Source organism: Oncorhynchus masou, chromosome 28, assembly GCF_036934945.1.
Source record: "Oncorhynchus masou masou isolate Uvic2021 chromosome 28, UVic_Omas_1.1, whole genome shotgun sequence".
NCBI lineage: Eukaryota > Metazoa > Chordata > Actinopteri > Salmoniformes > Salmonidae > Oncorhynchus > Oncorhynchus masou.
This window is the reverse complement of record NC_088239.1, coordinates 31339271-31361816: the sequence shown is the minus strand read 5'-3', so window position 1 is coordinate 31361816 and position 22546 is coordinate 31339271.

Here is a 22546-nt window from a genome sequence, read left to right as displayed (position 1 = left end):
TAGATTTTGCTTTATGTTTTGGATCATTGTCTTGTTGGAAAACAAATCTCCATCCCAGTCTCAGGTCTTTTGCAGACTCCATCAGGTTTTCTTCCAGAATGGTCCTGTATTTGGCTCCATCCATCTTCCCATCAATTTTAACCATCTTCCCTGTCCCTGCTGAAGAAAAGCAGGCCCAAACCATGATGCTGCCACCACCATGTTTGACAGTGGGTATGGTGTGTTCAGGGTGATGAGCTGTGTTGCTTTTACGCCAAACATAACGTTTTGCATTGTTGCCAAAAAGTTCAATTTTGGTTTCATCTGACCAGAGCACCTTCTTCCACATGTTTGGTGTGTCTCCCAGGTGGCTTGTGGCAAACTTTAAACAACACTTTTTATGGATATCTTTAAAAATGGCTTTCTTCTTGCCACTCTTCCATAAAGGCCAGATTTGTGCAATATACGACTGATTGTTGTCCTATGGACAGAGTCTCCCACCTCAGCTGTAGATCTCTGCAGTTCATCCAGAGTGATCATGGGCCTCTTGGCTGCATCTCTGATCAGTCTTCTCCTTGTATGAGCTGAAAGTTTAGAGGGACGGCCAGGTCTTGGTAGATTTGCAGTGGTCTGATACTCCTTCCATTTCAATATTATCGCTTGCACAGTGCTCCTTGGGATGTTTAAAGCTTGGGAAATCTTTTTGTATCCAAATCCGCTTTAAACTTCTTCACAACAGTATCTCGGACCTGCCTGGTGTGTTCCTTGTTCTTCATGATGCTCTCTGCGCTTTTAACGGACCTCTGAGACTATCACAGTGCAGGTGCATTTATACGGAGACTTGATTACACACAGGTGGATTGTATTTATCATCATTAGTCATTTAGGTCAACATTGGATCATTCAGAGATCCTCACTGAACTTCTGGAGAGAGGTTGCTGCACTGAAAGTAAAGAGGCTGAATAATTTTGCACGCCCAATTTTTCAGTTTTTGATTTGTTAAAAAAGTTTTAAATATCCAATAAATGTCGTTCCACTTCATGATTGTGTCCCACTTGTTGTTTATTCTTCACAAAAAAATACAGTTTTATATCTTTATGTTTGAAGCCTGAAATGTGGCAAAAGGTCGCAAAGTTCAAGGGGGCCGAATACTTTCACAAGGCACTGTATGTATTTAATGGTGATGAATGGAAGGTGCACATTGGTACTGCATAGGGAGATAGAGTATGTGCATAAATGGCACCCTCTGGTGGGTAGATAGTGAACAAATAACTAAAGTAGGATAATGATGCTGATGCTTGAGCCAACAAGGGGTATGCTTTTTGCCCTTTTCTTTAACAAAGGTTATGGCATACACCCACATACACCCGCAATTAGATCCTATACAGCCTATGGCAGCCTTAGCCTATAGGCTATTAAAGTTTGGTAATCTTGTATAAGACATGTTCTTATAACCAATAAAGGTAATGGGTTTCTTCCCTCAAGATGAGTTATGCTGCTGTTATAAAATGCTAGTCATTTTAACCAAGTAACAAAGTAGTTATTTAAAAATAGACTAAGCGTTCTAACGTTGGCACAAGCAGTACCTCTTTCCCGCCTAAAATGCTTTTGTTCGTAGTGCAGCATTGCTCCTTGTCAGTCTAGCCTGGTCTCATAGACGAGACGTAACATAGTAAAAGTAAATATGATTACTCTATTTAGAAGGATTTTATTGCTTTTAGTGTGGTTACATAAGACAGATGGTTACTTAGGTTACTTATAACCTGAACTTCTAGCAACCCAAAGGTTGTGAGTTTGAGTCACATTACGGACAACTTAGCTAATTGGCAACTTTTCAACTACTTACTACTTTTGAGCTACTTTGCAAATACTTAGCATGTCCCCTAACCCTTTTAGCTAACCCGTAACATATAAGTTTAGCAAATTCGTAACATATTGTACATTAAGCAAATTCACAACATATGATATGAATTGTAATTTGTAACATACACTATATATACAAAAGTATGTGGACATCCCTTCAAATTAGTGGATTCGCGTATTTCAGCCACACCTGTTGCTGATTTGTGTATAAAATCGAGCACACAACCATGCGATCTCCATAGACAAACATTGGCAGTAGAATCGCCTTACTGAAGAGCTCAGTAATTTTCAACATGGCACCATCATGGGATAACACCTTTCCAACAAGTCAGTTTGTCAAATTTATGCACTGCTAGAGCTGCCCCGGTCAACTGTAAATTCTGTTATTGTGAAGTGGAAACGTCTAGGAGCAACAACGGCTCAGCCACAAAGTGGTAGACTTCACAAGCTCACAGAATGGGACCGCCGAGTACTGAAGCAAGTAGTGCATAAAAAGTGTCTGTCTTTGGTTGTAACACTCACTACTGAGTTCCAAACTGCCTCTGGAAGCAATGTCAGCACAATAACGGTTCGTCGAGAGCTTCATGAGCCTAAGATCACCATGCGCAATGCCAAGCGTTGGCTGGAGTGGTGTGAATCTTGCCGCCATTCGATTCTGGAGCAGTGGAAACGCGATCTCTGGAGTGATGAATAACGCTTCACCGTCTGGCAGTCCGACAGACGAATCTGGGTTTGGCGGATGCCAGGAGAACGCTACTTGTTCCCAGTTTGGTGGAGGAGGACTAATGGCTGGGGCTGTTTTTCATGGTTCAAGCTAGGCCCCTTAGATCCAATGATGGGAAATCTTAATGCTACAGCATACAATGACATTCTTTTTGTTCATTTTTATTCATTTTTTTCATTCCTTTTTTTGTTTTTAGAAGTGTGACTGCATCTAGGGTATTAAGCAAGGTTACATTTAGATCCTTGGTTAGGTGGATAACTGGGTAGATGGAGGGAGTCTGGAAGGGAATTTATAGCACAGCTTTTTATAATCCTTGGTTGGGGTCTGAGCAGATAGGTTACGTTCCTTATTGGTATGTATTAATTAGTGGATGTCCATCACCCATTTCATATGATGCACAACATGACCAAAAATATGTGGACACCTGCCCATCAAACATCTTATTCCAAAATCATGGGCAATAATATGGAGTTGTTCCCCCTTTTGCTGCTATAACAGCCTCCATTCTTCTGGAAAGGCTTTCCACTAGATGTTGGAACTTCTGCGGGGACTTGCTTCCATTCAGCCACAGGAGCATAAGTGAGGTCGGGCACTGATGTTGGGCAATTAGGCCTGGCTCACAGTCGACGTTCCAATTCAACCCAAAGGTGTTTGATGGGGTTGAGGTCAGGGTTTATGCAATTGGCTCCCACCAAACTGGAAGTGTTAGCTTGGAAAGACAGTACCGTGCAATATCGAAGAGCCCTCACTGCTGCTCAATCAACCTTATTTTCTAAACTAATTGAGGAGAATTAAAAACAATCCAAATTGTGCTTTTGATACATTCACAAAAATAACTAAAAAGCAGCATTCCTCTTCACTTCAGCAGTGATGAATTCATTAACTTCTTAAATGAAAAGATCATGACCATTACAAAGCAAATTACGGACTCCTCTTTGAATCTACATATTTCTCCAAAACTCCTGAGTTTTGTCCTGAGTTGGCACAGAACTGCCAGGACCTAGTACCCTATTCTAAGGAAGCAACTGAAAGAGCTATTTCCTGTGCTTGGCCCTCTTATGTTGAACATAATAAATGGCTCCATGTCCTCCGGATACGCACCAAACTCACTAAAAGGGGCAGTCATAAAGCCTCTCCTGAAAAAGCCAAACCGTGACTTGGAAAATTCGGAAAAAAACTATTGGCCTATATCGAATCTCCCATTCCAGAAAAAAAAACTTTGAAAAGCTGTTGTGCAGCAACTCACTGCCTTTCGAAGACAAATAATGTATTCAAAATGCTCCAGTCTGGTTTTAGATCCCATCATAGTACTGAGACTGCATTCGTGAATGTGGTAAGGGACCTTTTAATGGCATCAGACCAGACTGTCCTAGTGCTCCCAAACCTTAGTGCCGCTTTGACACCATCGATCAACACATTCTTTTGGAGAGATTGGAAAGCCTAATTGGTCTACACGGACAGGTTCTTGCCTGGTTTAGATCTTATCTGTCTGAAAGATATCAGTTGTCTCTGTGGATGGTTTGTCCACTTACACATCAGTTGTATGTTTTGGTGTTCCTCAAGGTTCCGTTTTAGGACCACTGTTGTTGTCACTATATATTTTACCTCTTGGCGATGTCATTCGGAAACACAATCTAAACTTTCACTGCTATGCGGACGACACACAGCTGTACATTTCGATGAAACATGGTGAAGCCCTAAAATTGCCTAACCTGGAAGCCTGTGTTTCAGATATAAGGAAGTAGATGGCAGTAATTTGTTTTATTTTAAACTCGAACTAAACAGAGATAATAGTTCTAGGTCCCAAGAAACAAAGACATCTGCTGTTTTATCTGACAACTAATCTTGTTGGCTGTACAGTCATCTCAAATATAACAGTGAAGGAGCACTGCGTTAATCTTTTCTGCCGAGCATCTTCATAACATTGCAAAAATCTGAAATTTTTGTCCAAAAATGATGCAGCAAAGCTAATCCATGCTTGTCTGAACCACTAAATAAACTTCAGTTAGTGCTAAACATGCTCTCATGGCGCTAATGAGGACCGCCACAGGAAAGGAAGACCCAGAGATACCTCTGCTGCAGAGGAAAAGTTCATTTGTTTATTTATTTATAATTTTTTAATTAATATTTAAAACATACAATATACTTGCAGTGAAGCCGCTCAACAACTACATCACATTAGTCACCTAACAGACTCCCATCTAGAGCAGCACACTGAAGCAACCAGCGTCAACACTCTGCTCAAGGGCACGTCGACAGATCTCACATAAGGTCAAAAACGTGGACCTGAACCAACCATCCCATCAGCCACCGGCCCAAGCCCCCAACCCACAGGCCATCATCAGCCCTCCAAGATCTCCCACACAGTTCCCCAAGAGCTGCCCCTCAACCAACTGAATTCCCCACCATAACCAAGAAAATGAACAAAAGAGAAAAAAGAGAAAGACAAAGGAAAACAGAAGACAACAATGCAAATAACAAAACACATCAAGGACAACAAAAATCATATCAGCAAGGCATGCAGTGCATGTATGGCACTATTTACATGTGTCTCCGTGTATGTGCATCTGTGTGCATTTGAATGACACCAATAAGAAGAAGAGGCTTGCTTGGGCCAAGAAATACAAGCAATGGACAAAAAGAAAACTGTCCTTTGGTTAGATGAATCCACATTTGAGATTTTTGGTTCCAACTGCCGGGTCTTTGTGAGACGCACAGTAGGTGAACGGATGATCTCTGCATGTCTGGTTCCCACCGTGAAGCATGGAGGAGGTGGTGTGATGATGTGGGGGTGCTTTGCTGGTGACACTGTCTGTGATTTATATAGAATTCAAGGCACACTTGACCATCTTTGCTACTACAGCATTCTGCAGCGATATGCCATCCCATCTGGTTTGCGCTTTGTGGGACTATCATTTGTTTTTCAACAGGACAATGACCCAACACACCTCCAGGCTGTGTAAGGGCTATTTGACCAAGAAGGAGAGTGATGGAGTGCTGCATCAAGTGACCTGGCCTCCACAATCACCCAACCTCAAACCAATTGAAATGGTTTGAAAGGAGTTGGACCGCAGCGTGAAGTACAAGCAGCCAACAAGTGCTCAGCATATGTGGGAAATCCTTCAATACTGTTGGAAAAGCATTCCAGCTGAAGCTGGTTGAGAGAATGCCAAGAGTTTGCAAATCTGTCATCAAGGAATAGGGTGGCTACTTTGAAGAATCTAAAATATATTTTGATTTGTTAAAAAGAAATTGGTTACTACATGTGTGTGTTATTTCATAGTTTTGATGTCTTCACTATTATTCTATAATGTAGAAAATAGTCAAATAAAGAAAACCCCTTGAATGAGTAGGTGTCCAAACTTTTGACTGGTACTGTATGTACGTTTGAACATCTTGAAGAACGATCTGGCCTTAATGTCCATGCACATTTATAATCTCCACCCGGCACAGCCAGAATTAGACTGACTACCACTCAGAGCCTGGTTCCTCTCTAGATTTCTTCCTAGGTTCCTACCTTTCTAGGGAGTTTTTTCTAGCTATCATGATTCTACATCTGCATTGCTTGCTGTTTTAGGCTGTGTTTCTGTATAAGCACTTTGTGACATCTGATTATGTAAAAAGGGCTTTATAAATACATTTGATTTCAGTTGCTTTTATACTAAATAGAGTGTCTCGGATTGAGAATAGGTTGGTCAGAAATGCACTGAAGAGCTACTACAGCGCTCTGTAGCTCACATCCATTCCACCGAGGCAGCTGGGACACTTTTTGGGGGTATGAACCCAACGTGAACCGGCAGGAACTGGCTCATTGGTTGATGCAATCCAAAGCCTGAGAAGAGGAACGCAATAAAAGATTTGAGTTCCAGACCAACTAGGTAAAATGCCTATGCAGTTGGCCCTCCCTGGCATGCTGTCAGCCTCACCTGGGACAACTTTAGAGATCTGTTTTTCTACAGTCAAAACACTCCATTACAGCAGTTGTTTAGCAGTCAACCTATTTCCTGTAGTCTCAAAATTATTAAAGTTAAAGATTTCTACTTCAGGGGCCTCCTGGCGCAGTGGTTAAGGGCATTGTATGGCAATGCCAGCTGTGCCATCAGAGACTCTGGGTTTGCGCCCAGGCTCTGTCATAACCGGCCCCGACCGGGAGGTCTGTGGGGCGACGCACAATTGGCCTAGCGTCGTCCGGGTTAGGGAGGGCTTGGCCGGTAGGGATGTCCTTGTCTCATCGCGCACCAGTGACTGCTGTGGCGGGCAGGGCGCAGTGCGTGCTAACCAAGGTTGCCAGGTGCACGGTGTTTCCTCCGACACATTGGTGCGACTGGCTTCTGGGCTGGATGCGCACTGTGTTAAGAAGCAGTGCGGCTAGGTTGGGTTGTGTATCGGAGGGCACATGACTTTCAACCTTCGTCTTTACCGAGCCCGTACGGGAGTTGTAGCGGTGAGACAAGATAGTAGCTACTAAAACAATAGGATACCATGAAATTGGGGAGAAAAAGGGGTAAAAATTCAACAACAAAAAATAATAATAAAAATAAAATGATCTCTACTTCAAATGGAGCACACTTTGTTAATAATATGTATTAAATCATATGAAATAATTTTATTAAAATAAGTTGAATCACTCGCATAAGTGTACCTGGATGCACAGGTATAAACTTTGAAATATTCTTTGTTTTTGGCTAATGGCTAGGCTAATGTTGCTTCTAGCACCTAGCATGGCACTTGGTAGTAGCCTGCAATTCACACCTCCCATGTAGATAGCGTAAATTAGCATAACTGTCAGTGCTCCTCTTTCCCGCCCATAATTACTTTGTTCATTGAGCAGCTTTGCTGGAAACCAACTTCAGCGCTGCAATTCATTGCCATTTTGTCGACGTAGGCGATGACTCTACTTCCGTTGGTAGCAAAAAAAATCTTAACCGCTGGGACACTTTTTGGGGGGCTATGAACCCAGTGTGAACCGGCAGAGTTCTGTCATGGAAGTTCTAAAGAATCAGGAGAGACTTGGATAATTCTTCAAGCAATTGTACTTTAATATTGATTAATTATTACAATAATGGAGCTGGTCAACGAACCAGCCATAGGTGATTCGTTGAGAGCCCCACAATTCAAGAAATGCAGAGGTCTTATATAGTGGACCTAAAAATGCTTAGTCATGGCTGGTTCCACCTTTCCCCGGCAGATCAGGGAAACAGAAGCTACCTTTTTTTCTTCTTGTTGCTATGTGTATCGGGTCATAGCGCACAAACAAGTGATAATGTTAGTTCCGTTACTCCTCTCTGTTTAAGCCAGCCTCTATTCTCTTCATATCTCCACACAGCTGTGCCCTTGGAAGAAAGTAAAAAAAACATGATGGACTGAAAAACTGTGGTCACTCAAGAGGCTCTTTGCCTTGACCGTGTGACTAAGTTGAACAAAGGCAGAGTGGAAAAATACCAGCTCCTTCTTACAAGACCATCAAACAGACAGTGGAAATGTACAGGTTTAACGTTCATACAGTGCATGTGCATAACAAAGTTTAGCATTAAGAACTATTAAAGTAATTCTTCATTACATTGTCTCTGCTATACAAACTTAAAGAGGTTATACAGGATTCTTCCCTCACAGTTTGGCCATTGGTGGTTTTGCATCACCTCAGCTGAGACCGACGGTGGATTGCATCAACCAATGGACAAATTCCTGTCGGTTCAAGCTGGTTTCATAGCCATAAAAAAGTATCCCAGCAGTCCCAAAAAAGTATGCCGCCGATGGAAATGGAGTCACTTCCTACGTCAGCGAAATGGCAGCAGGTATATTATTATTTATTTTTTTAGGGGGTAGATCAGCTTTAATATTGCAGATAGATCGTGGCTAACGTGTTGGGCCAGTAAAATGATATCTATATTTTTATATATTTTCCTTCATTATTATTTTCCCCTAACCCTACCACCCCTCCCCTAATTGGAGTAAACTAATTGAATATATTTTCCTTCTTTATTATTTTCCCCTAACTCTACCATCCCTTCCCTAATTGGAGTAGACGAACGGACAACAATAGTTAGTCTTACACTTCCAGCTTATGCATACTACATAAATTTGACGGGCAGTATATTTTACATTAGTTAACTTTAGTTTGTTTTTAGTCCAAGCCTTCAGTTATCTCTACTTGCACATCCATCTTTTGCACATCTACCATTCCAGTGTTTAATTGCCATATTGTAATTACTTCGCCACCATGGCCTATTTATTGCCATAACTCCCTTATTTGACCTAATTTGCACTAACTGTATATAGACTTTGTTTTCTTTTTTTCTACTGTATTATCGACTGTATGTTTTGTTCATTCCATGTGTAACTCTGTGTTGTTGTATGTGTCGAACTGCTATGCTTTATCTTGGCCAGGTCACAGTTGCGAATGAGAACTTGTTCTCAACTAGCTTACCTGGTTAAATAAAGGTGAAATACATTTTTTTTAAATACCATTAACCCCTCCCATCTATCCCTGAAGACCATCCAGTTTTGGATGTCATACATTTTTCCACTGTGCTGTGATGTTTCACAAAAGTTATGAATCTTTAGAGCATTATATTATTGATTGATGGACTGTGACTTTTCAAATCACCCACAAGTGCAATTTGCTGAGTTAGCTCTTTGTAAATGTTGTAATTTTTCAGCCATTCCTGAACCTGTGACCAAAAACAAGCTACATATGGGCAGTACCAAAACAAGTAATTTAATCTAATTATTCTGTCTCTTCGCAGCAAAATATGCAGAGTTGGGATGGGATGCATTCGGAAGGTATTCTGACATTCACTTTTCCACATTTTGTTACGTTACAGCCTTGTTCTAAATTGTGTTAATCCAAAATGTGGAAAAAGTGAAGGGTTTGGAATACTTTCTGAAATCACTGTATATATAACATTCTATTGGTTGTAAGAATTTTGATAAAGTATTTTAATTGAAAAACTTTACGTTTTGAATCCGATATCGTTTTGTGTATCAGTTTGTAAACCATGTGCCATGGAATAAGTACGTTGAAAATCTCCTCCCAGCTATATGGTGCAGCTATCAAGTTTTTGGTCCTTAAATGAAACTGGTGTGCTTTTTTATTTCTCACAATTTTCTTTAGCCAATTTTGGTCTTAGTTGCTCTACACTGCCTGGGCCATGCAGCAATGCTGCCTGGTTAACAAACAAATGTTAGGCAGGAAAGAAGGGCAGAGCACTGAGTGTTTTGCTTGTTATCGCCATCTTCATGATGGGGTGTGAATTGCAGTCAATTACCATGTGTCATGCGCTCAGGTAAAAGCAATAAGCCATAGCCATTAGCCCGAACAAATAAAACCATGTTTCAAATTTGATACACCCAGGTATACTTATGTGAGTGAGTCAAATTCTTTGAATTGTATATAAATTAATACCTTTTATTAACAAAGTGTGCTCCATTTGAAGTAGAAATAAACATGATTAAATTAACACAATTTGTATTAATTTGACACTAAAGGAAATAGGTTGATTGTTATGTTAATAACTGTAGTCATGGCAGTCCTGTGGCTATTGTAGTCTTTTGGGGGAGAAAAACCCCCCAGTAATCTCTAAAGTTGTCCCAGGTGAGGCATGCATTCAAGGGAGGGGCACTTACTCCTGTGCATTCCACCACCTGAACAAGGCCACAGTCACGACTTCCCAGGTCGAAGCACTGAAGTTCCAATAACTCTGACAGAATGTGAACTCCCCCATTAGTAACTTAGCCAAAATCTCTGACAACACTGCGCAATTTTAAACTCAGCACTGGACTGAGAGCAAAACATTGAATGAAATATGTTTGTCCTATTGTTTTTGTTTACATTTTTTTCAACTCCAAGCAATGAGTAACAATGAGTCTCAGGATCTGATGTGGCGTGTATTCATGGATGCCAAGGGAAGCCAGGCGTGCCAAAAACGATTTACAAATAAATGAACACAAATTATAAAAAATGTATCTTTCTTCCCTCTGTGTTTTCATAATTGTCCTTCAGTTCGCAATTGGCTGTATCTATCTCACAGGGGAAAGCGCCCCTCTGTCTCAGAATGTGTACCACATGTATCTGATGCTGTCTGGACAAAAGAGTACATGTTGCCGCCAAAGAGTTTGATTGATTGATGCCAGCGAGCATTTGGCCTCAGTTGATAAACCAATTCTAAAATAATTAGCCAATCAGCATTGAGTTGAGCTCAACTCTGGGTGGTCCTGGCGCAGCAAAACACCCCTCAAGGGAGGCCAGTCTGGATTTGGCTTCACACCAAAAGCAAAATGTCATTGTCAGAAAAAAAATCTGTTTCTGGTCTGCTTGTTGTCCTAAAGTAGCTAGCTACTTCGCCCCTTTACTAAATCGGCCCTTTACTAAGCCATGGATGGAGATGGGAATTTGGACTTGTTATTTTTATTTAAATCTCCATACAGGCCGATGATTATAATGGCAATTCTGATCTAACTATAAATTCATACATTGTACCACTGGCCTGAGAAGATTTAAGTTCAGTATGTATCCTAGATGTAGTAGGCTCACGTTAACTAGCTAGCTAGTTTAGCTATGGATATTCAATTTAGCTATGGATATTCAAGTTGATATTCAACATGTCATGAGTCCTTCAGTTTTAATACAATGGAAAAAACGTGTTTATAGGTCCTTTTGCGCGCTTGGCACCATTTTATATTTGTTACAAAGCTTAACAATTCCCAACTCCTCTTCAGATTCATATGCAGATCGCTTAACAATTCCCAACTCCTCTTTAGAATCACATGCAGATCACCAGCTGGTCTGCTGACTTGCAGAAGGGTCTGATTTATGTCTCCTTAACCTGCTCAGGGCCATTCAGAGTTGTAAACGGAGAAAAGAAGAGCAGTTTATTGGTCTTGTGATGGGTTGAATGGGGGCGGTGTCAATTACAGAACTGTAAATCTTGGCCTGGAGTGTGGTACTCTGTCCACTCGTGGGCTAACATTACAACATTCCCCTCTTGTGGTTTCAGCTTGGAAGGTTTTCCCTAGCTGTAAACCACAATGTAGGGCTGACCACGAGCTGTAATTTTGATGCTGAGTCTCCTGACCACGTCGTCCAGTCAGCCATCTTGGTTGACCTAGGCAGTAACTTAGCTACAAAGTTAATGGCACGTGACACTCAACCAATACACCATTCCTTTCCTATGAGTGGACGCTGTGGCACTTCATTTGTGGTTGTATGGAAGACTGTTCATGTCAGTTTAGGCAAAAATAGGTAAACACATTAATTCTGGTTACCACACCTTAATTATCTAAGCCGACATTTTGGAAAAATTACTCTATTAGGACACTTGTCTAAGATGTCTTACTTAGGGTGTTCCTACTTCAGTGGTGTGTTGCTTAAGGCACTAGTATATGTGGACTTAGGGGCATCAGCTTAGGGAGCCTGCACACCTCTGGGGAGGCAGTGGCTGTACTGCTTATAGGACTCTCGGGGTCACTTGTCAGCTAACCAAAGACTGGTATTGACTCGAACCTGGCACTAGTGATTCTAGTATAGATCCTTGTTGCATCCTCCATTGGGTGTGTGCACCTAAGCATGTAGTAAGAACAGACGCCAATGGCAATGAAACCAAGGATCATGATAGCGGTCGAAATACTGTCAGGCATTGTCTACGAGTGGGTGACGGACCAGTCTTTGGACTTATCATCAGCAGGGTTGATTACCAGGCCATCATTAAGTAGACTATGATCAACGACCATCGGTTCCTCATAAAAAAAATTGGTCTTGAATGGTACAGTTCAGCCAATTCAAGAGTGCGATTTGAAAATGAATCAGGGATTTTTATCTCAGTGTCCAGTCTGTCCCCGTGGAGATGGTACATAGCTAGGTCACCTATGTGGACAATTGCTCCCTCTTGCACACTAACAAAGACAGTCTGGTTAGGCATGCTAATTTCAGTGATTGAGGTCATGAAAGTCATAAGTCATGGCAGTGGATGTGAATGGTGTGTTAACAAGCCACTTGTCTTCTACTAACTCCACCTGAGTGGTAGACACATCATCCCTGGTTGTCAGCCTTGCATGGCAGCGCTCATCGCTGGCTAGGGGTTTAAGGATGTTTGATGTTGTTCCTAACAAATGGTTCGCTAGGGCAAAAGTAATGAACGTCTTTAGTTCTAGTACACTAATAGATTGTATGTCAGATATAAGTCTGGCCTTTCCTCCTGGAAAGCAGGGATGTGTTGATTTTCACATGTGTGTTGTCTTGCCAGAACCCTATGTTGAGTACAGTTTTAAACCTGTAGATATTCTCTACATCAATGACAAAGAGTGTGAGCAGCAATCCCACATTCTTACCAGCTGTACATGGGCATAATCATGATTCATGACCTCTACCAATTGTCCTATTGAATGGATAGTTCTATTAATGAGAGTAACATGCACGTTACCCAGAATAGTGCCTTGGAGTATCTTTCCTACATGTTGTAATCTAAGTGACTGGGCTTTAATCTGCTGTTGGATCAGGGGCATCTCATCTGTTAGTTCTCTAACATAATTTTTGAGTGGCCAAACAGACGGCGTTGACGGCAGTGGTACCTAAAGAGAGTAGTGACCCTAAAGCTCTTGCTACTGAGAGTAAGGCTCCAATGAATTGCTTCTGCCGTCTGGGCTCTGGTAATTCTTGGAGAATTTTTGGAGTTGGGCCAACATTTGAGCAGTGTCTAGCTGGGCGTGCTTAACTGCCTGGCCGATCCAATCAGACCCGGAACCAACTCAGGTGTGCACTGGGGGGGGGGGGGGGGATGTGTTCACGGTATACGTTCACAGAGTCCAGGCAGACATACATTCTCTAGAGATTAGTGGACAACTGTGTACTCTGCAGTTGGTCGTTAATAGTCCTGGATCGTTGCTCAGGATGATAACCACTGGGGGTCTGCTATTGAGTACATCTGGTTGGTTTGATTCGACAATGGCACAGAGTGCCAGGATCAACCAGAGCAATCCCATCCTAATCTGGATTGACCTCCCGGGATAAGATACACCATTGCATTGTAAGGGTTCTTTGTGAAGGTTTGGAAGGTTGGAACTGGCAACAGATTAAGCATACCTGTACGCGCTGTGTCACATCCTGTTCCATGCGTGGCCAGTGGCCCACTTGTTGCAAGACTTCAGACGTAGCCTTGACCCCCTATGGCCTCCGCAAGGCTCATCGTGGGCATGGGCTATCATCACCCCCCTTTGTGTCTTTGGGACCACACATCTGTGAGTGGTGTTGGTGGACCGGGACACAAGCCAATAGGTTATGCCCAACTTTGGGGTGGAACAAGTGTGTGAGCAGGGAATCGTGGGAATTGTAGTTTTATTGAGGCCACCATCTAGGAGCGATACTCGTCAACTGGCAATGGGTCCAGAGCACACAAGAAAGCATCCTTTTTGTTCAGGGGCTGGGTGGAGTGCCATGATTTCTCGTCCGCAATAAGGGATGCTGGAGTGACTGAGTGGCCAAGAGGGAAATCCTTTGTGTCTGGCTCGGTGTCATGGGGTGGTTGAGTGGCTGAAATCGGCTCTTCACTGTGGAGTACAGTGTTGCACCAAGTGTCTTGGGAAGGTGGTAAGGCCAGGGGAGCAGCTGTGGTCACTTGTCCACACTTGGTTCTTGCTCCAGTCTATCAAAAGGACCAAGCAATCTATGAAGTCTGACCCAATTAGCAGTGGCTCGGTTTCAAGGCTGGGAACGTACACAGGGTGAACATGGACCACTTTCTGGAAGGTTAGTTTTAGGAGAATTGTGAGAGGTGAAGTTGTTTGTGTGAACCCTCAAAGTTTATTGTCACATCGTTCCAATTTTAACTCACGTTTAGCCGGGTTGACGATCCTTTTAAGGTCACCCAATAATGTCAGAGAATTAGGGAAATGGTAGAACCAGAATTGATTCGAGTTTCACAGGGCAGACAGTCCTCAGGGACTGTCATGAAGATAGGGCCTCTTAGTGTTGTTTTTACTTGTCATCTCCCCAACAAAGTGGAGAGGGGGTGTTTCTTAGGGTTACGGCTCGTCATTCGTTTTTGTTTTGATGGTTAAAACAGACGTGCTTATTTCAGGGTCTGGAAGTCACATGGTTTGATTTTGTGTGGAAGCGGGAGCAGACCTATTAATGTTATACTGATGTTCCACGCCGAGTGATAGCGATTTGTTTTCCTGTTTAGCTGTTCACGTCTTTACATCTCTTTGAGCAATTCTTTCGCAGAGGCCGTGCTCAGCACTGCATTCCCATTCCATGTTTTGTTACCTTTTTGGTCTGACCCTTTGTCTGACTGATTAGCAAGATGTGTTTTATTAGGTTGGCTGTCATACAACCTATTTTACGCGTAGCGGTCGTTATTTTTACGCCTACCATGATAGGTGGGGAGTTGGAACTATTGCGTTGTGGTTGGTAGTCAGGTTGATAATTTTGAGGGGTAGCCGCATTCCCTGTCTGTCGAGTGGGTGGCTATGGCAGCGGATACAGAGGAGGAGAAGGTAGGTCCTCCGGAAGTTTAGTTTTCCTCCATTTTTGCTCAGCTGCCCGCTTCCCTGTTTTGTAAGCTTGCAATGAGTCATTCATCCACGGGCTGGAGTAGAGGGCCGAGCCTGCAGGAGGAAAGGAGACAGTGAGAGTTATGGGAGGAAAGGGGACAGTGAGAGTTATAGGATGCGGAAAGGGAGGAGATTAGGGTCTAAGTGGCAGAATCAGGGGACAAGAGGGAAAATGATTTAGCAGAAGGGAGAGATTATAGGATAGAAGAGGAGAGAGTAGTAGGAGAGAGAGTGAACATTGCGGTGGCGCATGGCAATCTGGGTAGGGCTGAGTGGCTTGGGTTGGAGGAAACAAAGACAGAAAAGGAAACAAAGCAATGATCAGAGTGTATGAATACATTCAATAAAATGTGCAAGTATAATTTTTTTAAAGTCAATTGACGAGTATGAATATTCTGCTGTGAATCAAAAATACACATGCAGATTGTCACGACTTCCGCCAAAGTCGGCTACCCTCCTTGTTCGGGCGGTGTTCGGCGGTCGACGTCACCGGCCTTCTAGCCATCACCGTTCCATTTGTTTTGTCTTGTTCCCTGCACACCTGTTTACATTCCCTAATCAACTGCATATATATATTCCCCATGTCTTTGTGTGGGATTGTTTTGTTACGTGTTTTGTATTGACGCGCCAAGCTGGTTTTTCCCCGGGTACTATGTTTCAACCCGGAGTATGTTTAATTGTTAAACATTTTTGCTTATTTGTGACTTTGTCGAGGTTTGCACTTTTGCCTTTGGCTGGAGGTTTGTTGGACACTGTTGCGTCCGGCTGTTGTTTGCTTCTGCCGAATAAAGTGTGCACCTCATCACAACTCTCTGCTCTCCTTCACCTGACTTCAACACCAGTAGCGCATACGCTGACACAGATTTAGAATATGCACATGCTCAGAGTTCTGTCACGTTACCAAGAGATTTGTTTGCTTGGAAAAAAGTTTTGTACATTTGTAGAAAGAGATTTGCAAGTAACATTTTTATTTGCGCTCTGGGGCAGGACCTTTTACTCCTGACCAATCAGTTCCCTCTGCCAAAACCACAGCCGCCTAACCATTGGCTGGATTGTTTCATCAATCAAATCTCAGGATTTAGCTACCCACATGAGCAAGAGAGGATGAGGTAAATAAAAACAAGATTCAGTGCGGCTTGGCGGGGTCGAGTTTTGGAGGACGCACGGCTCTTGACCTTTGCCTCTCCCAAATCTGTACGGGAGTTGCAGCGATGGGACAAGACCGTAACTACCAATTGGGTATCACGAAATTGGGGAGAGAAAGTGTATATATATTTCATACTCATAAATGGAATAGTTCTGAAATTATACCTGCCGATGTTCAAATGTCAAGAAAACAAGTTTGAGACCTTATTTTCCACCATAATTTGCAAATAAATTCATTAAAATTCCTACAATGTGATTTTCTGGATTTTTGTTTTCATTTTGTCTGTCATAGTTGAAGTGTACCTTTACAGGCCTCTCTCATCTTTTTAAGTGGGAGAACTTGCACAATTGGTGGCTGACTAAATACTTTTTTGCCCCACTGTACCTGATATTGGTGGAAAGCTTACATTCTTGTTAATCTAACTGCACTGTCAAATTTACAGTAGCTATTACAGTGAAGGAATACCATGCCATTGTTTGAGGAGAGTGCACAGTTTTTAACATGAAAAGTTATTAATAAACAAATTAGGCACATTTGGGCAGTCTTGATACAACATTTTGAACAGAAATGCAATGGTTCATTGGATCACACTAAATCTTTGCACATACACTGTTTCCATCTAGTGGCCAATATCTAAATTGTACCTGGGCTGGAATAATACATTATTTTGCTTACTTACTTACTGACTTTATTGTCCCCATGGGGAAATTTTGTTGCAGTGTCATGTACATGTTTAAAGTGGCGTTTAAATGCAAAACAAAATTGACAATACATTTTTCATAACAGTTACATACCAATAAAACATAATTTTTTTGAAGACTAGCCTGCTGGCCTTTCTGAGTCGATAGGAACATTAGCCCGAGCCATTTAGGAGGGATCACACCTGGCACAAATGATTGTCTAGTTCTGTTTTTCCTGCTGAGGGGTGCCCTATACCTGCGCCCAGAGGAGAGGAGTTCAAAGTCCGGGTACAGGGGGTGGCTTGGGTCTAAAATGATTTTGTGAGCCTTGCGGAGGGCCCTGACCTTAAAGATCTCATCCAGGCCTATCTGTTTGACTCCAAGTACATTGCTTGCTGTGGTGATAATCCTTCTCAGCATATTTCTCTGGCTGACAGTGGCATTGCCAAACCAACAAACAATACAAGAAGTTAAAATAGTCTCAATGAAAGATTTGTAAAACAGAGTCAGTATAGTACATTAAAAGATCCCAGCTTTTTGAGAAAGTACAGTCTCTGTTGGCTCTTTTTGTAGATCAGGTCTGTACATTTACTCCAATGAAGCTTATTGTCCAAGAGGACACCCTGGTATTTTCTTATTCCTCTACAATCTCTATATTCGGACCTCTGATAGATGTTTCAGAGGTAAGTGTTGTACACTTCCTGAAGTCTATGCACATTTCTTTGGTCTTGTTGGTATTGAGGACCAAGTGAGATTCCTCACACCACTCTACAAAGTCATCTAGGACCGGGCCATGATGTTCCTCGTCATCATGCAACAGGCTGATCAAGGCAGTGTCATCAGCGAACTTAACGAGGTGTCTGTCACGATGGGAACTAGTACAACTATTAGTGTACAAGATGTACAGGAGTGGGGACAAAACACATCCCTAAGGAGAGCCTATGTTTGTATTGCGTATGTCTGACACGTGAGGACCTATTTTGACTCACTGTGAGCGTTGGCTCAGGAAGTCCAACAGCCACAAAACCAGCCCCCCATCTAAGGAGAAATCCCGAATGCGTCTCTGTGCCAGAATGTAGGGCTGGATTGTGTTGAAGGCAGAAGAAAAATCAACAAACAGAACCCTGACATGGGATGTGGCCCCCTCTAGATGTCTATAGACCATGTTAAGGAGGGTAAGAATGGCATCATCAACTCCTCTGCTAGGCTGACAGGCAAACTGAAATGGGTCGAGAAGCTTCTGGGTGACGCTGAGAATATGACTTTTCACAAGTTTCTCAAGGCATTTCATTACTAAGGATGTCAAGGTGACAGAGCTGTAGTGATTCAGCACAGAGGGATTAGATGCTATAGGAATTGGTATAATTATTGAGTTTTTCCACAATACTGGCATGTGTTGCTGGTGTTGCTATTTTTCCTAGTGTGACATTTCACATGCTGGTGGTATGTGAGCAGGACTTTGTGCAAGGTACAGTTGTTAAAATCCCCTAAAATAAATGTGGGTGCGTCGGGAGAGATGGATTCCAGTTTCTGTGTTTGATTATAAATAATCTCTGATGCCTTTGTTATATTAGCTTTCGAGTTGAATGTACACAACGGTAATAAACAATTGGGGGAACTCACGGGGCAGAGAGTAGGGTCGCAGTGACACAGAAAGCAGTTCAATGTCGGGGGAACAGAGTCTCTCTCTTACCAGGATCGATTTACACCACTGGTCCCTGACAAGCAAGACCCCCCCACCCCACTTGCAGACAATCAGGGATTAGATGGGCCAATGGGATACCCTGCTGTATTGGAATCCGCTGCCAGCAGCGTTTTCATAATTTAGTGAGTTTGTAGCGGGTATATACACAATCAACAAGATCAGTCCAACACCCCACCACTGTGAATCCATGGTTGGCAGATTGTTTGTAAACTAAGTGTACAAATTAAAAACATAAAAGAACGCCACACAAAACACCACGCCACACCAGACGTCACACACACTGCAGGATGCAACAGAGCCTGTCTATCCCCCCAATCAGAGCTGGTGGCCTTTCTCTTGCATTTCAAAGATGATGGTACAAAAACAATGCAATAAAATGTTTGTTTTTTCTTTGTTATTATCTTTCACCAGATCTAATGTGTTATGTTCTCCTACATTCCATTCACATTTCCACAAACTTCAAAGTGTTTCCTTTCGAACGGTACCAAGAAAATGCATATCCTTGCTTCAAGGCAATGTCGTTCAAGGCAAACATGATTTTTTTTAAGTGTCCGATCCTTCAGAGGTTTTAAGTCTTTCACACATCATGATACAAGCTTGCAAAATTAAATGACACGCTTGCGAATAATACTTGCAACCACGAATCTCAACGTGTGACCACGAAATTCTCAATACAAACGTAGTTCTGTCATCGTTATAATCCCATACACTAATTGCCTAGCAGAGGTGAAAAGCACACCTCCAGGTATTAATTGCTGATAGCCTAGGAGAGGAGAAACCACTCCCCCTCCAATACAGCCCCTGATGACCAAAAAAAGTCACAAATTGCCCTGCCCTTTAATCCTGGTTGATGTGTGAAAAATCATCTGCAATTTATGAGTAGTCAGCCATTCACACACCAAGTAGGCTACTGGGAATGCAGGCAGCACTTAAAGTAGATGGCCCTAGCTTGCAAAAAGAAAGTACTAAACCACAACAGATAAAGACAACAATTGTACTTATCACTCCTGGGGATATAAGGAGTCCTCTAGCTATAGAATGAAGCACACAGCTATAGAATGAAGCATACCATCACAGGACATAGTCATATATAACATGTAATAGCATAACACAACAGATTAGATCAACTGGATTGACACTCTCACTCACGGTTTCACACAAAAAAGCTGGAAACAAACCACATCCCCAAATTCTCCTCTGGTTAAATAAAGGTTAAATACATTTTTTAATTCTAAATATTGCGCTGACGCCACTACATTTTTAATGATCACTAAAAGTTGAAAGAACCCTTTCTTGAATTGCAAAGAACCATTGACGGGCTCAAAGGGTTCTTTGGGTCAGTATGGTTCCACATGGAACCATCACCTTTCACAAAGAACCCTTGAGGAACCGTCATTTTTTGGGGGGTGTGTACACCACATCAGGAATTTATGCTTGAAAGATACTTGAATGTTTTATGTTTATCCACATTTTAAAGGTTCACAAAATAGACCGAGTTTAGTCAGACGCACGTGTTAGCGAATGTTACCATGCAATTTTTGGAAAGAGCAAGATATCGAGACCCTAAATGAAGATGTACTGTATGAATGAATACAGCACCTTCTCCTGTTAACCTATCATAGTTACATGTACCTACGATCAGTAGATGGCGCCGTTATACAGCTTTGAGAAGGTGATACACTGTGCTATTAGAATTCTGGAAATGCCTATGTATACTTATAGCCTTGGGAAAGTGATAATCAAGTGATCAACTTATTCACCACGATGGCAAGTGGGTACAAGTTCCCAACAAAGAGACTGAATGGTGTGAAAATACAAATACATATTCGGTGTGTCACTATGATCAAGCATATTCCATACGAACAATGAATTGCCCCGTCAATACATACATTCCTTTGCATAACTCAAGATAATGTGAAATCCCTCCCATTGTTACACTTGAGTGTAATTAGATATGTATTGTAGTTTTGACTTTTCTTTCTTTGATTTTATGAGATTTGTACGTTTCAAGGTTAGATGTAATAGGGTATAACCCCATTTAAAGTATATGCTCATCCAGTAATTTGGGAATGGTGTCTGCCCATTAAAATCAACCGGGCATATCTGATGAGTGGCTAGCACTAATGAGTTTGGAGAATAAGAGTGTTATTTCACGTGCCAACACTGAGGAGCTACTCAAAGTATACAAGACTGTTGAATTGGAAATCAAAATGACACAAATTTCTCACTAAATGTACAAACATACACAGATCTTGGCACGGCTGCTGGTGCCTTTTCTGTGAAGTCATTTGAAATTCTGGGCACTTGTGTAACAGGGTTGGTTAGGTTTCGACTTTCCACTGCAGATATGTATTCAATGTTTATGTATTCCGATTGGTTGGTTCGGAATACATAAACATTGAATACATATCTGCAGTGGAAAGTCGAGGCTACCCTTGCAGATAGGGGGAGATCGCGAACGTTAATTCTCCCCAGGTTGATGAGTCTATGCACGTGTGAGGTCACTTTCTAAACGACTATATTCTATTTTCATTTTAATGTTTACGAGTTCATTATGTACATTTCCTGATGTGTGTGTGTGTGTATTTGTGTGTATGTGTGTGTGTACACAGTGCCTGTTAGATATTGGGGGCTTCCTGTGCTTTTGTATGTATGATTGCTGTATGTGTGATAGTTAGCTAGCATGCTTGAGCTGTAACGATCACATTAGCCCCTGCTAATACACACAGTCCAGCAGGTAGGATAAATAATTGTTTCATTTTATGATACAAATATCAAACATGGTTCACTAATACTAAATGCTTTAATCAACATTTTAAAGATTGGAGGCAATCTGGGAAGAGCGTAAGTCAACCAGGTTAAACATCCAGATTTTCTGTTAGCAGAAAATAGGGTAAAATCATTCCAAACAATATAAAAATGACTTTCATTTAATCTACCCACCAAATTAACTCCACAGATAATATAGACAATCATTCGGATCATAATGTACTCTTAAAACCTTAATAGGGGTCATATTGAGGTCATTTTGAACATAGTCCAGTGCATACAAAATGGTGGACTTTGTGGTAGAGCCGCCAATTTTCAAGTATTTTTGTAAATAGTGCCATCATGGATTTTGTCCATTACCTCCCTGGTGGCCATTACCAATATGGCCAGCAACCAGCGTTATTGGGACATATTGGACTAGATTAATTTGTCAATATGTCCATAAATAATTTGTACATATAACCCAATGATGGCTTCAAATATTTGAGGGTGTCTGGAAAACACTATTTAAAAAAAAAAACGTTTTACAAACTTTGTGTTAAGGCTAAAATGTCTAATCATAAAAGTAGTTGTTAAAATGGGTTATCTGTCTCTCTGCTGGACATAATAAGTTCCTGTGTGATTTTACCTAAAGTGATGTGCACAGGGCAGGTTTCCTGTCATTTTTCATAAAATGTACACAAAACAGAATACCATATTACATATCATTGCAGTCAGTAGAGTTCAGGGAACACACATTTTACTTTTTAGAGTGTGTACATGTAAACTATTGGAACTAATCATTTTCACCACTCTTCTACTAAACATTTAAATGATAGGTATACATGTACATGGCATTATTGTGTTCTCCAGAGCCCAAATATTTTAAGCCATCGTTGGGGTGTATGCAACAATTATTTATGGAGACATGGCCATGTGAATCAAGTCCAATATGGCCCTGTGCAGCTGGGCCATCGCATGGCCATCATATTTCTAATGTTGATCATTGAAAGAATGTAGCCGGCTACATTTCCTAATGTTTTCCTTGAGGTTAATCTTGCATTTTACCGGTGGAAAAAAGTAGGCTGGCTACAACGAGAAAAGTACAGGAGAAAAGTAGCTACACATCAGTCAGAGCGCTGTCTACTGATAGA